This window comes from Gracilinanus agilis, chromosome 1, assembly GCF_016433145.1.
Source record: "Gracilinanus agilis isolate LMUSP501 chromosome 1, AgileGrace, whole genome shotgun sequence".
NCBI lineage: Eukaryota > Metazoa > Chordata > Mammalia > Didelphimorphia > Didelphidae > Gracilinanus > Gracilinanus agilis.
In genome coordinates, this window is record NC_058130.1 from 789,376,903 (window position 1) to 789,392,702 (window position 15,800).

At 46.3% G+C, this 15,800-nt stretch overlaps 1 protein-coding gene and 1 long non-coding RNA gene across 2 annotated transcripts in view; both read right to left on the reverse strand.

Moving 5' to 3' along the window:
- LOC123230488 (vomeronasal type-2 receptor 26-like) overlaps positions 1–15,800 on the reverse strand; it is an 817,179-nt gene that overhangs the window by 361,766 nt on the left and 439,613 nt on the right. The gene's annotated exons all lie outside the window — the stretch shown is intronic.
- On the reverse strand, positions 14,031–15,794 carry LOC123245999. Its single transcript, XR_006506124.1, has 2 exons — positions 15,689–15,794; positions 14,031–14,361 (listed from the first exon to the last, which is right to left on the reverse strand). It is a non-coding gene; the product is annotated as an uncharacterized LOC123245999 (long non-coding RNA).

The following is a 15,800-nucleotide window of genomic DNA, read 5'->3' on the forward strand; positions in this document are numbered from 1 at the left end:
GGAGAGAAACCTCACAAATGTCGTGAGTGTGGGAAGGCCTTTTGCAAGAGGACCCATCTTATCCAACATGAGAGAATCCATACTGGAGAGAAACCTTATGAGTGCCATGAATGTGGCATGTGTTTCCGCCAGAGTGCCCAGCTTAGTCGCCATCAGAAAATTCACACTGGAGAGAAACCTTTTGAATGTAGTGAATGTGGGAGGTGCTTCCGCTTGAGCGCCGGTCTCACCAGACACCAAAGGCTGCATAATTGAGAGAAACTTTGAGGGAGGCTTTGCCCCAGAGCAGACATCTTTCTCGGCACCAATTCTTGTGAGGAGAAAAACCTGATGAATATATGGGGTGGGAGTTTTTTTCACCTTTAAAAATTATTGCTACATCTTTTTACCTGATAGAGCTGTCCTTAATAGACCTACATCCCCTTATAACATACATTTTCAAAAGTTTTTCACTTGTTAACAGGAGAGATTTGTGCTCATGTTTTATATAATATTTACTAACATTGACTACTCTATTTGACAGGGGCTTTATTTCTTCTTAGGGCTCATTTATTGACATCATTGAGGTATTTATGTCTGATGTTGCTTTGACCCAGCTTTCTTCACTCTGCCACTCTTCATGCACATCCCCAAGTTTCTTTGAATTCATTTTGCCATCCTTTGCAGCCCAGTAATATTCCACTGTATTGTTATACTGCGGTTCTTTCAGTCATTCCCCAGGCACTGAGGATATATAGTTTGTTTCCCGCTTTTGTTAATACAGCTCAGAGCTTGTGTATTCACGTTGGTCCCATCAATCTCTTCCTTGAGGATGGTTCCACCGGTGGAATGTGTGGGTTAAAGAGGTATCAACAATTTAGTAAGAGACCTTACTAATTCCTCATTATTTTCTGGAGTGGTTGAGCTCCTTGACAACTCCATGCAACATGTTTGCCTTCTTATAACCCCTCTAATTATGTCCCAGCTTTTGCATGAAAGGGTAATACTGAAGATCATTTTCATTTCCATTTCTCTGGCTGCTAGAATATTTTGAATATTCTTTTCGAGTACTTCATTTGTATTTCTTTTAAAGATTTTTCATATTCTTTGGCCACTTTTGGGAATAGGTGTTAACCTACAATCCTAAAACCTTGGGGTTTTAAATGTTAGACTGTGTTTAAAGGTATTCAATGCAAAGACTTTTTTTTCCAGGATTTTTTTCTTTTGAGTCTAGCTGCATTGTTTTGTTTCTGCAAAAGCTTTTTAACTTTACATACTTCTAATTGCATTTTTTCTTTTGTGACCTGCCCTGTGAATGATCGATAGTTTTCCCCCCTCTCCATAGTTGTGAAATAAGTAGACTTCAATTCTCTAGTTTTTTGGTGGGTGTATTTTTTTAATGGTGTGACTTTTATATTTAGGTCATATCCTTTGGGAATTTTTTGTGGAATTTGGCATAACGTACTCATCTAAACTTTGTTTTAAACCATTCTGCTTTCTATTTTCCCTGGTTTCTCTTGACAAATACGATTCCTTTCCTAGTAGTTTATATATTTTTTAGTTTACCAAACTCTACTATGTACATTTGTTCCTAAGTTTTGGTTATCTACTGTTTCATTGATCTACTTTTCTGTATTTTTGTCTCATCTCAGATTGTTTTGAGAATCACTGCTTTGATATAGACAGAGAGCCTTCGTGTATTTGCTTAATAGCCTTTGAGATTGGGCAATCCCCATCTTCCTCTAATCCTGTTGGTTTTCACAATGTGTTCCTTTTCACAATGATTACATTTGTAGTTTCTCTCTCCTCAGAGCAGATTATTATATTATATTATGGTTTTCTCAGAGAAGCCTAGAGGCTGAATGAAAAAATATTTGTAATCAAAACAGCCAATAACTTGAGTACAGTAGCTGGACACAAAAGAAATCCATTGAATTCATCAGCTTTTATGTATATTAATAAAAGTCAGGAGGAGAAGAGATTGGAAGAGAAATTCTGTTAAAGATGAAATAACTAGGGACTAACCTACAAAGACACACACAGACAGAGGACTTATAAAAATAGAACTACAAGACTTTTTACAGGAATAAAAGAAGATCTGGAAAAATAATTGCAGAGCAATTCAGTGTTCTTGGACAGACAGACACATTGCAGTTATGATGGAGTAAGAGCCAAATTTCTGATTTGATGCCTTACCATACTACGGGGCACTCATAAAATTAGACAGTAATGTTCATTTGGAAAGCAAAAGGTCAAGAACACCAAGAAATATCTGGAAAATAAGAAAATCGTAATAATGCAGGTTAGGAAAATTCACCTGACGCCTGCTCTGAAATTGAACTCTGGCAGTCGATTGTCACCTGTGGTGACATTTCTCCAAAAGAACCTTCCTGTACTGTGGACTGAAAAGTAAATACGATAAACTTCATAATCTGCTTCCTAGAAACATGAATGCAGATCAGCTGATAACTGGACCTTTGGAGAACTTTTACAACATGGGCTTTTGAGAGTGAGTGAGCAGGTGACTTGCGTGGTTGGAGGATCTCACTTATAGATTTAATTATTTTGATTTATTTCTCTATATTGGTACATCCTATGTTAAACCCCTATTTCATTGTATCTGTTATATGTCCTGTTGATGCTTGGTTCATTGGTTATGTCTGGGTGCAAGGTTCGAATTCAGAGGACCTGACCTGGAATTCTGGTCCTGTAAATGCCCATGTGACCTTTCTTCTTCCATTCAGTGAAGAGATTGGGTTCCATAATCTATGAGTTTCTTTTCAGCTGTAAATCTATGATCCTAAGGATGAGAGATGGGGCTGGAATCTTAGGAAGAGGAGGAAAGTCATGCAAACTTGAGAAATGGTGAAAGGTCTTATAAGGACAAAGGGTGGGTCATCGGAATTAATCACATGCTCTGTTCCAGCTTCACACCACAACTAGGTGCTAGCTAATATCGATGATATATTTAACCAAGTTCATATAGATAGTTTGCTGTTTCTTAAAATGATTGAAGAGCAGCAGCTTTACTGTGTAGGTAGGGTAGCATGCATTGCATTGGGCCACGTTACAGCTTATGATTTCCTTATGCCCCTGTTTTCACTTGGGAATTGGGCCCTCCATTCCATGTAATACTGGCTTAGTAGTTGTCTCATTAACAAGAGAAAGCCAGATTGGTTCTAGAAATGACTGATGGGATAAATTGCCCTCTCACAGCCGGCTGCTTACAGTAGTCCATACAGAAGACAGTTTGAAGCCCTGATGATGGTTTTGAGTAGCATATCTGAGTATCAGCTGCCCTTTGAGGGCTTTATGGCAGCAGTGGAGAAGTAGACCCGCGTTGATTGTGGAAGAATTTGTTCTTTTCCTTCACTTAAAGGGGAAGTTGCCTATTCACCCAAAATTTAGGTAGGCCTAGAAGAATTTAGGCTCAGAAAAGTTGTAAGAATCGCCTGTAATTTGGTGGCACTGTGAGAGGGCCTTCTTGTCACTGGTAAATTGTTCGGTTCTAAAAAAGGTACCCACCTTCTCCATAACTCTTCACTTATCTAACTTGTGTCTGCAAATGCTTGTAATGCCAGGGCTGAAAATGAAAGGGAAGTAAGGATGTGCTAGAAAAGGGGAACATCTATTTGGGCTCTGTGAGATGCCTGAAAGTGATCTCTAAAACCAACTCAAAAGTTGCTACAATTCCCAAATTCCCGTGATGTCCTTTTCCCCCCGTTTGTCTCCTTTGGTTATAGTATGCGTTTTCTAGCTCCCTGGGCCAGTAGCATTTTTCCTGAGAATGCCCTCCCAATTGTCCTGAAAAGGAAGTTCTCTTATTCCCTCACCCTTAGGGCCTACTTCTAAACAGCCACGATTGGCTTCCACAGGCCTTTAGAGCACCTGGGCAGTGTCCGAGGTGGCCACTCAGAGCTTTCTGGACTCCAGCGGGGCTGACCAGTTGATAGAACGTTTTCTTTCTTTGTATTTTGTTGAAATAGCAAAGGCAGCCTTAGTGCTGTCAACAGCACATGCTTCCCTAATACTGTTACATCAATACGATGCAAGTGTGGAAGGCCAAGGAGTGAACCACAGAGGACCACAGTCATTGGCCTGTTCCAGGACTGACTCTGTTTACCTTGTGCTAGTAGACAGGCTGCACGTCCCCTTAAGTGGGTTTCCCAGGACTCGGGTTCCCCGTCCTCTTGGACCCTGCAGTGGAAACAACGATTCGAACCAAACAAACTCGCCTTGGTCAGTGCCGTCCACCCGTCCCATCCCTCCTCGGTGGGTGTGCGAAGCAGAGTAGTGTTCCGACCACTCCGACTTGGCCCTGTCAGTGGAGCGAGTCCCGCGCCCGTGAAGCCGAGTGGACTTGTTTGGGCTCATACCTGCAGGGGACTCATTCACTGGTGATGGAACTGCTGGGTTCTGCTCCTGCCTGCAATAAACCACACTTCATGCAATAACTTGGCCTTGTGTACTTGCTTCTGAATTGCTCTTTTTGAACCCAGCGCCGAGGCAGGCAGCCTGATAACATGCTCGCATGTCCTTGCCATGGAACAGTCAGACGGTGTCCATAAAACACTTCATGATCCTTACAAAGTTCAGGGCTCTCTTCCCGGAATACCCCCCACATTTCCAGCAGTCTTCTTACAGGTGCTTTAAGGCCAGGCATCGCCGCTGAGCGCTTTGGAGTTCTCAATGCCAGAGATCATAAACAGTGGCGTCTCCCAAAGCTACCATCAGGGCACAGCGGTCCCTACTGAAAAAGGAAATAGCTTTAAAAGCTCACTGAGGGGGCGGCCGGGTGGCTCAGTGGATGGAGAGCCAGGCCTAGAGATGGGAGGTCCTAGGTTCAAATTTGGCCCCAGACACTTCCTAACTGTGTGATCCTGGGCAAGTCACTTAACCCCCATTGCTTACTCCTTACCACTCTTCTGCCTTGGAGCCAATACACAGAATTGATTCTAAGATGGAAGGGGAGGGCTTGAAAAAAAAAAAAAGCTCACTGCTTTTCTAGAGGGAGAGTGTGAGAAAAGACTAAGGACACCCCAAAGGGAAGGATGAAATGTAAACAACGGGACCCTCAGGCCCACCAGGAGGCCATCTGGGTAAACGTGGCACACTGCCGCGAAGTCCATCCAGATTGTTCTTAGGAAGTCGTTCCTACACCCCAGTCAAGTTTGGATGGCTCACCAAAATGGCGGCAGGATTTTGAATTCAGCAGTTTAGGGAAGAGTCAGAGCCATGACGTTCTCTTAATGTACGACCAAGTGTGCCATTGTCAAAGATGCTCCAAGTTAGCATACACTCTTTGAACCCAAGTTTGCTTTCCCAGTTTGGTGCTTCAGAAGGTTTTTTTTGGGGGTTTTTTGCACTTTGAAAAGTTTAATTATTTGGTTTAAAATATTTTCCCATGGTTACATGATTCATTTCTTTCCCTCCCCTTCCCCGCCCCCCATAGCCAATGAGCCATTCCACTGGGTTTTACATGTGTCATTGATCCAGACCTATTTCTGTATTATTAGTATTTACACTGGGGGGATAGACCCCTGATGGCAAACCTATGGCGTGTGTCAGCACTGACACGGGGCTGAATGCTGAGTTATGCTATTTTTTTCTCAGTTACGCTTGGTTTGGGGGCAAATTTTGACACCAAGCTCCAAAGGTTTCTCGTCACTGGTTTAGAGTCTGCATCCCCAATCGGATCCCCATCAACCCATGTGATCAAGCTGTTGTTTTTCTTCTGTTTCTGCTCCCACAGTTCTTCCTCTGAGTGTGGATGCCGTTCTTTCTCCTAAGTCCCTCGGAGGGTTTTCTGAAAAGATTTCAAGTGTCTCAGGCGTGACACGTTAAGCTCATGGAGATATGGAGATACGTTTTGATAAACAACTGGCATTCAGATGTTTTCACCAATTTCCCCAAAGCCAAATGACCCAAATCACCCAAAGAGGAGGCCTCTTTACTGCCATGTCTGTGACCAGCCTCCTGGCTCCTAGAATACTCTGCCCTCATCTCCTCTCGGCAGCCTGGCTGGGGTGCCTTCATGTCGGCTGCCAGAAGCCTTCACTAATCCCTCTCCATTCTGGAACTTGCCTTTTGTTGGTTATTTCCTGTTTAACCTGTATGGCTCACAGGGCCACAGGTGCAGGGAGTGGGGCTGCTGGGCTGTTTGGCCTTCGCCCCGTGCCCTGCCCTCCTGGGCACTTCCTGACCCCTAACCCGGCAGGGCTGCCCCGCGGGCTGTGCTGTGGTGGAGAATGGGGTTATCTGGCCCCACGGTAGCCAGCCTACCACGTTCAGGTGAGCTTTAAAAACGAAGCGAACTTAGGAGGCAGCTGGATGGCTCCGTGGCCGAGAGCCAAGCTGGCCTCAGGTCCTCCTAACGCGTGACCCTGGGCAGGGCCCCGAACCCCCGTCGAGTCTGCCTTGAGTCAGTACACAGGATGGGTTCTAAGATGGAGGAGGGGTTTCAGTTCTACTTACAAGGGCGAGTGTAGACGTCCAAGAAGGCTCCTTCGAGGCCTCTTCCAGCATCTTCCACCCAGCTCCGAGGGCTCAGGAAGTGACTGCCCTCACGGAAAAGCAGGATGAGGCCCACTTCCTCCGGTGCTAGGGCTTGTTCACATGTTCACGGCCAGCACGTGCCCCCAAAGCCAGTTCCCTGCCCGTGTTCCAGACTCGGTTCCGTAACAGACGAACACCGAGCGGCTTTTACTGCAAAGACAGAGACTGGCCCAGGGACGCCGCCACCCGGGGCCCCTGGCATCCTGCACGTGGGGAACGCGGCTGCCAAGGACGTGAGCCCACAGACAGGAAGGAAAGGGCTACACGGGCTCGGGGGCAGCTCCCAGGCTTCTCTAATAGCCCGTCTGGAGCCGGACAACAGAGAGGGCAGAGGACGGCTGGGCTCTGCCTGGCCTCCTTGTCTCTGTCCCAGCGCCCCGGCCAAGTGCCTTCCGAGAACTCCAGGGAGAGCTGCGGCCACGGACCCGCCTCACCGTGTGGGGGCTTCAGACCCCGGTGGGGCCCTTCCTGTGCCCACCTTTGGGGATGGCATCCGTTCTAACCCTCCTCCCCTCCGGTCTCTGGGAGAGGAAGCTGCCCCAAAAGCCTCTGCCCCGGGCATTCCAGGGATGGGGCTGCCCCAGGGTCCCTGCCAGCCTTACTTCCTCTCTTCCTCCAGGTCCCTCATCCAAACCCAAACCAGGAAAGCTTTCCTTGCCTGGGGAAGATGAGGGAAAAGAGATCCTCCCCTTCGCCAAGGAGGCCCTCCGACCCAGTGGGGGCAGGTTCATCGAGTCCACGGGAAACAGAGGCCACTTGGCTTTGGGTCCGCTTGTCCTGCCTGGGAAGCCACCAGCGCATCTCACAGGGGGAACTATGGCTCCACCCAGGGCCATTCACCGCTTGTAAAGGGAGCGACAAAACAAAAGGGTTTCTCCTTCGAGGCATCCAAAGTCTCCGTGTTGGTGGAACGACACTTGCTTTTGCTGACTGCCAGGCTTGTAGGGCCAGGAATGCAGCGCGGCAGGTAGCGAGAGACTGAGAGGACGGAAGATGTTCCGGACGGGACTCGCCCATCACCTCCGAGTCCCGGCAGCCTCGTCCTTATTGCAGGCTCCCCGCGTGGCTGTCACACACAGCACGGCCTCACGGAGCCCTCCTCCTGCTGCCCGTTCCGCCTCTCCGGGTCCCTTTTCTCTCAGCAGAGCTGGAAGAGGCAGCTACCTTTTGTTGTCCTTCCCTTCGTCCCCAGCCCGAGCTCTTTGGACCCCCAGCATCCCCACCTGCCGTCTCTAGGACTTGGCTCTCTTCTCTTCCTCCGGTCCCCCGGTCGGCTTGCCCGTGTCCGGTAGCCCAGAGCTTGACACGAAGCAAGGACTTACGCCATGCTTAGTGATTCCTGATGGAAATCCAAGTTGGTCGGCCAGTTCCCTGTGCACAGACATTTAATTTCTTCGGAATAATCCCATATTTCCTCCTCCTTGGAATCCATTCCCTTTGCATCGTTCTGTTTCGGAAATTCATTCTTAATTAGTCTCCCTTTGGGGCACCCCGAAACAACCTCTTAGTTTTAAAGCAAAAAGATTTTCCTTCTAAACCTCTAAGCTGCACCTCCGAGGCTATGGGTGAGTCCTCCGTACCGTGCTGGGAGAGCCAGAGCCGGTACTGGTCCCCGTGCTGTGCAGCCATCCCGAAGGCCGAGGGGTGACTCCCGGCTTCCAGGAGACCCACCTCGTTCCCATCAGAGGAATTGGGGAAAGGGATTCACAAGGATCATAAAATAGAGGAGGGGAAGGAAGCAGGGGCTTCGAGGAGGTGGCCAGTGGAACATTGTGGGAAGAGCCCGGATCCAAAGGCAAAAGAGAACCCTGTGGATGGCAATTCATGAGGCGACTGCCCAGGAGGAAGACTATTGAGGAAGAGCCTCGAAGAAAGGGAATTCCCAGAAGCCGTCTTCTCACCCCCAAGTAGGGCCATCCTGTGCCACCTGAGCTAGAAGTGCTCGAGCCCCCGGGACTCCTATCCAGCTCTCAGCACGGTTCGTGGCACGTGGTGGATACCTGGGAAATACTAATTAACCAAAGGCATCTTCAAGGGGTTAAAGGATGTCCCTTTCAGTTCTTCCAGGAAATGCTGTGTGTCTGTGTGTCTGTGTCTGTGTCTGTGTCCAGGGTACACTATTCTTCTCTGGACCTCGTTATCCTGGGAAATTCAAGGTCATTAAAGGGCTGCCTTATCCCAAAGGGATTTTCGGTTTGGTTTCTGCTTTTGCCTCTGATGGCCAGGAAGCCAATGGGTGCCGTTCTGGGCCGGGGGGGATGTGGGGCGTAATCACAGAACCTTCCCTCTACACCAGCCAAGATGCTCAGGAAGCCGGCCAGTGCTTAGGATTTGGGCAGCCTTGAATGATGTGAGGCATGGACGAGGGCTTCCGGGTCGGCACTGTTTCACGTCTAGGTATCCCTCCTCGTGGATGGGGTTAGGGGCACAGGGCCCCGCCGTCTGGAAAATCTGCGTAAAATTGTGATACCCGAGAAGGTTTGACTTTTTTCTCTTAGGGGGTGTCTACACTGCCTTCTTGTAAAATCTGGGGAATGGGCTTGGCCCTGGGTCCGTGTTAAACTATCTCTACATGGCTGGCCTTTGTGTGTTGTTTGCTGGCCCACAAATCTGCGTGGATTCTTCTGGACCGAAAAGGGAAGCCAAGGACTGGAAAAGAGGTGGGAAAAGGCTTAAGATGGAGCCTCGAGAAGTAAGACACAGAGAGGAATGTAGAGTGGAAGCACACCCAGGGCAAGACTGAGAGAGACTCTTAATCACTGGGGTTTCAGGGAGGTTTCCAGACAAAGGAAAGCAGCACGAGTTTTACAGAAGTGAATACGTCTGCTTACGAAAATAATGAAACAGGGAGAAAAACAATTATGGCTCATCGAGGTGGCAAGGAAGAAGCTGTTTGGACGTCCCTCCTGAAAACCTCCCTCTTCCTGGAAGCCTGCTCAGAAACCCTTCCCGCTTCCTGCTCATTCAGACGGTAAAGTTGAAGGATCTCTTCCAGGCCGCCGGTGCAGCTCCCAGAAGTTTGATGTTTTAGCCCCAGCCAAGTTCTCTGAAGCAGTTAGAAGGCTCCAGGACAAGTCAATCATGCGAATTATTAATCATATACCCAGACGAGTCTGATCCAGGAACGCCCTGCTCCTGGGCACCGGCTTTTGAATACAGCTTCAATGTCCTCATGATCTGTTCCATCGGAACCTCTATGGCTGGCTTTCGCATAAAAAGAAACCACGTATGCTTCTGGTCTGAGAAGAGAAGAGAAGTTCCTCTCCAGTCCCATAAGTATTTTATACATTCCTGAGTTTCTAAACGTTTTTGTATCATCTGCTGCCTTCAAGGATCATCTGTGGCATCCAGAAAACAACCTTCCCCCCCCCCCCCAATTTCACTTAATTTCTTATGCCGACCCATCATACATGGAAACCTGGATGGGAAAAGTCACAATTCAGAAGGAGACGGAGTCTGAGCCTCACACGATCGTGGGGGAAAGGCTTGTCCGAGGAAGAGAGCCAGAGGCCGAGATCGTGAACATGGCCAGCTCGGGGTAAAGAGAGGGAGAAGAGCTTGAGGGGCTCCCAGAGCCCAGCTAGCCCAAACGCCTTCCTCCAGAAGCGACAAGGGAACTCTCATGCTCTGTCTGATTCTGGCCAACAAAGAAAAACTGGTTGCTGAAGTGGAAACGGTGGAACCTGAGGGGCGAGTGACCGTTCCACCTCATTTTGGGCTGCATCCATGCAAAGTGGGCAGAGCCTTCTGCACATCCTGACTCTGGGGAAAGCAGGTTCAGGAGAAGTGTGGCAGCATCTCCAGAACTAGCAATCTGCAAGGAAAGGCAGCGGGACTAAGCAATAGTTAGCTCTCAACAATGAAATTGTGAAAGGCCACAGAGAAATGATCCAAAGAGGAGAAGTGTCTAAAAAGACTCAGATGAAGGTCCTAGGTTCAAATCCGGCCTCAGACACTTCCCAGCTGGGTGACCCTGGGCAAGTCACTTGACCCCCATTGCCCACCCTTACCACTCTTCTGCCTTGGAGCCAATATACAGAAATTAAGGGTTTAAAAAAAAAAAAGACTCAGATGAGACCACTGTAGGCTCAGTAGTTCACTCTGATTTTCTTAGACTTCTCTGGCCATGGCCACAAGAAGCACTGGAGAAGGGAACTGGCTTGATGAACAGGCAGTGATCTAGCTCCTACATTTTGCCCCTGCCCTGATGTTGGGGGCTAAGAAAGGTAGGGAAAAGCACTTATTAAATGCTTACTAAACAAGATGGGCTAGGGGCAATTGGATTCATTTTATTTTTAAAGAGCCAAATGGTGGAGCCTATCTTTGACTCTTCCAATCCCAACAAATCATCTCAGATCAAACATATTCCTAGATTCATTCTCTTCTAGTGTAACTCCAGGCTTGGAGCAAAAGAAATTGCTTCCTTCCTCTGGAAAACGGAGTTTGGAAAGAAAGTCACATTCCAAAGGGCTTGAAGGAAACTAGCAGGGAATTGTTTGATCTTCAATTTATTTACTTTTAACATTCTTTTCTTTTTAGATTTTGAGTTCCAAGTCCTCTCCTTCCCTCTCATCCTTCTTCCACCCACTGAGAAGGCAAACAATCTGAAATCAATTATACATGTGAAATCATGCAAAACCTATTTCCGTATTAGCCATTTCATCAAAAATAATTTAAGAATGCAAGAAAATTATACTCTGATTTGCATTCAGAGTTCATCAGTTTCCACTCTTGAGGTGGAGAACATTTTTCGTCATTTGTCCTTTGGAATCGTCTTGGACCATTGTATTGATCAGGGTAGCCAACTCTTTCAGAGTTGATCATCATTGCCGCAGCTGTTACTGTTACAAAGACTTCCCGGTTCTTCTCATTTCACTTTGTATCAGTTCATAGAGGTCTTATATTTTTTTCTGAAACTACCCCCTTGTTATTTCTTACAGCACATTAACACTCCATCACAATAATAAACCATAATTTGTTCATTCCCCAATTGATGGACATCCCCTCGATTTCCAATTTTTTGCCAATACAAAAAGAGCTGCTGTAAATGTTTTTGTACTTTTTTTGCACTTCTTTTATTTTGGGGGCTACAGACCTAGCAGTGTTATTGATAGATCAAAGATTATGCATAGTTTTATAGATCTTTGGGTATAGGTCCAGATTTTTCTCCAGAATGGTTGTGCCAGGTCACTATTCTACCAACATTTCATGAATGTATCAATCTTCCCTCATCCCTTCCAGCATTTTCTATTTAATTTTTATCTCTTTTTTTCTCAATGATATGTAAACAAAACTGTTTAATATTCCTTTCATAAAACTTTGACTTCCAAATTCTCTCCCTACCACTCACCCTTTCCCCCTCCTTGAGAATGCAAGCAATTTGAGATAAATCATACATGAGCAGTCAGGAAAACAGTTCCATATTAGCCATGTTACAAAAGAAAATAGAGTCCCAAAAAACCGAGAATAATAAAGTAAAAAAAAGTTTCAAACTTTATTCAAATTCTTTCTCCATAGGTAGATGACATCTTTTATACTAAGTCCTTCAGAACCATCTTGGATCACTGCACTGCTGAGAATAGCCATCATTCACAGTTGATCACCGTATAGTATTGCTGTCACTGTGTACAATGCCCTCCTGGCTTTGCATCAGTTCACTGGTCTTTCTAGGTTTTTCTGAAACCATCTTGCTCATCATTTCTCATAGCACCATAGTATTCCACCACAATCATATACCATAATATGTTCAACCATTCCCCAATAATGGACATCCCTTCCACTTCTGATTTTTTGTCATCATAAAAAGAGCAGCTATAAATATTTAGATGCTTTTCTTTTTAATTTGATCTCTTTAGAATACAAACCTGGTAGTGGTATTGCTGGGTCAAAGAGTATGCAGTTTTAAAGCCTTTTGGGCATAGTTCCAAATTGTCCTCCGTGATGGTTGGATCAGTTCACAGTTCCACCAACCATGTCTTAGTGTCCCAATTTTTCCACATCCACTCCAACATTTATCATTTTCCTTTTCTGTCACATTAGCCAATCTGTTAGGTACAAGTTGTTTTGGTTTGCATTTCTCTAATCAGTAATGTTTCAGAGTATTTTTTCAGTCATCTCTCTTTACTGACTCCTTGCCTTCTGCCCACAAATATGTGAAAGTCTCCTTAATCCCTGAAACAGAACCAAGGAATCTTTGATTTTATTCTGCCATCTCTTCACACTCTCACTAGATTGCTTCCCTGCCCACTTGGCCAACCCTTATTAGCTCTTCTGCCTCACTGCCTATTCACTCCTAGTTCCCTGAAATCTGACCTTTGATCCTGCCACTCTCCTTAAATTTCTCTCCAGAGTTCCCAAGATTGCTTAATCTCTAAATCTAATGGCCTTTCCTCATGCCTCACTCCACTTGACTTCTCTGTGACATTTGAGAGTGCCAACAACCCTCCTCCATCGTCCCTCCTCTGTGGGATGGCATAGCTGTCTTTGGTTCTCTTTTCCTTACCCATCTGTCTGCTTTGTCTTCACTGGCTCATCTCTTGCTATCACCAAGTGTGGGTGCCCCCCGCCAAGATTCTGAAACTGGCCTTCTCTCACTACTTTCTCTCTGAGGGACTGCAATCCTTCCCATAATTCAGTTATCATTCATTTGCAAATCTTTATTCCCACCTCCAGTTCTCTGAGGGAATTCATCTTCCACATCTTCAGTGGCCTTCTAGACATCTACCTAAATGATTAACAGCTTCTCAAAGTCAACATGTTCAAACTGGAATTAGTTCCCATGCTCTGCTCCACAAATATTTGTTTCTGTGAATAACCTACCACCTATATAAATATCTATATATATATATAGGTATATAGATAGATAGATAGATAGATAGATAGATAGATAGATAGATAGATAGATAGTTACCCACATTCAGAACCTCAAAATCAGTCTTTCCTCTCCCTCTTTCCTTTATCCAATCAGTTGTCAATTCACATGAACTCTCCCTTCATAGAACATTGCTCTGGAATCAAGAAGACCTAAATTCAAATTCAGCCTTGGGATCTTACTAGCTGTGTGACCCTGGGAAAATCACAATTTCTGTTTGTCTCAGTTTCTTAAACTGTAAAATAGAAATAACAGCATCTAACTCCCATGGTTGTTGTGAAATTCAAATGATATGAAAATTATGAAGAGCTTGGTACAGTGCCTGACACTTAGGAAGCACTACAGAAAGGTTAGCCATTCTTAGTTATCATTATCAATCCTTAGAAATAGGTGTTATTATTATCCCCATTTTACATGATCCAATTAATGGGAAACTGTAAAGCCTGGGACTCTGCTGGTTATTTTAAGTCCTCGAGACTAGTGGGCTGAGAATGGGGAAGATGTTGCTCTGGTTTATTTAATGAACTGGAATAGGGGCTTGGAGCTGATTTATTAAGCAATGAGATGGTGCATTTCTATGAATTACAAAGATAGCAATGAATTAATGAACAGGTGACTAAGAAAATGAATGAAAGAGCATTTATTCAGGTCTTACTGAATAGGACAGGCACTATTCTGAGGGCTCAGAATACAAAAATAAACAAGTCAGTCCCTTCCACCAAAGAGCTTATATTCTCATGGGGAAAAGGGAGCTAGCACTTGAGGAGAAGTGGTGGTGGCACATTTGGAGTCACAGAAATTGGGAATCGCTGGGAAGTGGAATGGAATCACGGAGAAAGCTCACCCACCAGACTCTCCCAGACACTGGTGTCCCACACGCTCAGGGTCCAGGATCTGGAGGGAATATGATGAGGAAGAAGGACGGCCCCAGTACTCGTGGCGTTGTTCAGAAATGTCTGGGAAAACAGCAGAACACAGCCGCTGGCTGGATTAGAATGGAATTAGATGCCCACATCTCTGCTTCTTCCAGTCCCTAGTGGGTGCTATTATTAATAAATGTTGAATTACTCTTGAGTCATCTGTCTTCAAATATCTGAGAGCCTGTCTTGGGGAAGAGTAATTACACGTGTTCTTCTGGGCCTCAGAGGGCAGATAGGAGCAATGAGGCGATGCTGCCAAAAGGCAGATTTAGGGTCAGCAGAATGAGAAGGTTGTCTCCTCTCGGAGCTTATCTGAAACGTTGGCTAGGCTGGGTCCAAAGGGAGTGAGCTCCCCATCCCTAGCTATTGCTAATCTGGACCTGGATGAACGAACATCCCTTTGACAGGGAGAGGGCGTATTCCAGACCGGACGAGCTCTGTCTCCAAGGCCAGCCTCTCCACGCTTCACAGGTTGCCTCTACCAATGAAACCGAAGCCGGCACGGCCTTTGGGGACTGCCCAGGCTCTGCTGCTGTTGCCCCTTCTGAGCTCTTGGCTCGTTGAAAGCCCTCCGACCTTTTCTCCATCTTTCTTTCCCATCCAGACAAGTATTCAGTTAGTGTCACAGATTGTTTGGAGCCCAGGTGTAAGACTGTACATTTGTTTGTATAAAACCTATGAACCTGCAGACCCAGAATGGGGATTCCAGGCTGCCGAGGGAGATCTCTTTCCTCAAACACGATTGGTCTGGATGAGAACTTCTCAGTGTCTTTAAGTGGAGGAATCGCGTTAGACCCTCGTGCCAAAGGCGTGCAAGGAGGAGGTGGGTGCTGGCTATCGATTTCTGGAGGAGGTGATAGTCAGGCACGTACGTGTCTGCACTGGATTTGTCATCATGGGGGCTCATGTTGAGGATTCAGCCTGGGGAGAAATCCACTCCCCGGCTCCAAGCATAACCTCTAGAAGCACATCAGAATCAGAACTTGATTCATTTTATTCTTCACTGGCTGGGCCTCTGCTCCATCAGCTTCTAGGAGGGTCTGAGGCTGTCTAAGAAAGTAGGAACTGAGGACTCTGACCTTAAAAGGCTCCCAGATTCCCTCGTCTGGGAATACCCTTCGAGTAGGGCATGCAGGGCAGCTGGCTGGTCCTCGGTGGGCAGAAGAGCAAGATGTGAGGGCAGGAGAACCAAGCTTAGCCCTGAACGTAACATGGGCTTTTTGTGAGCAAGGCTTGTGAAGCTCTCACTGGACACACAGATTATATTTCCAGGGAACAGAGGCAAGGCACCAGAAATCCTTTCCTTTCTTTCCCTTATTCTCACCTTGATAGCCACCCTTCATCCCAGAGCCCTCCATGTCACCTTGCATTAGGGAATCCTCGCAAGACGAAGCTTCATCCTCTCCTTCATGATCGAAGGGATGTTCTGGAAGGCTTTAGGCTCTGCGCAGAGTTTGCGGATGGCTTCCCGGGTC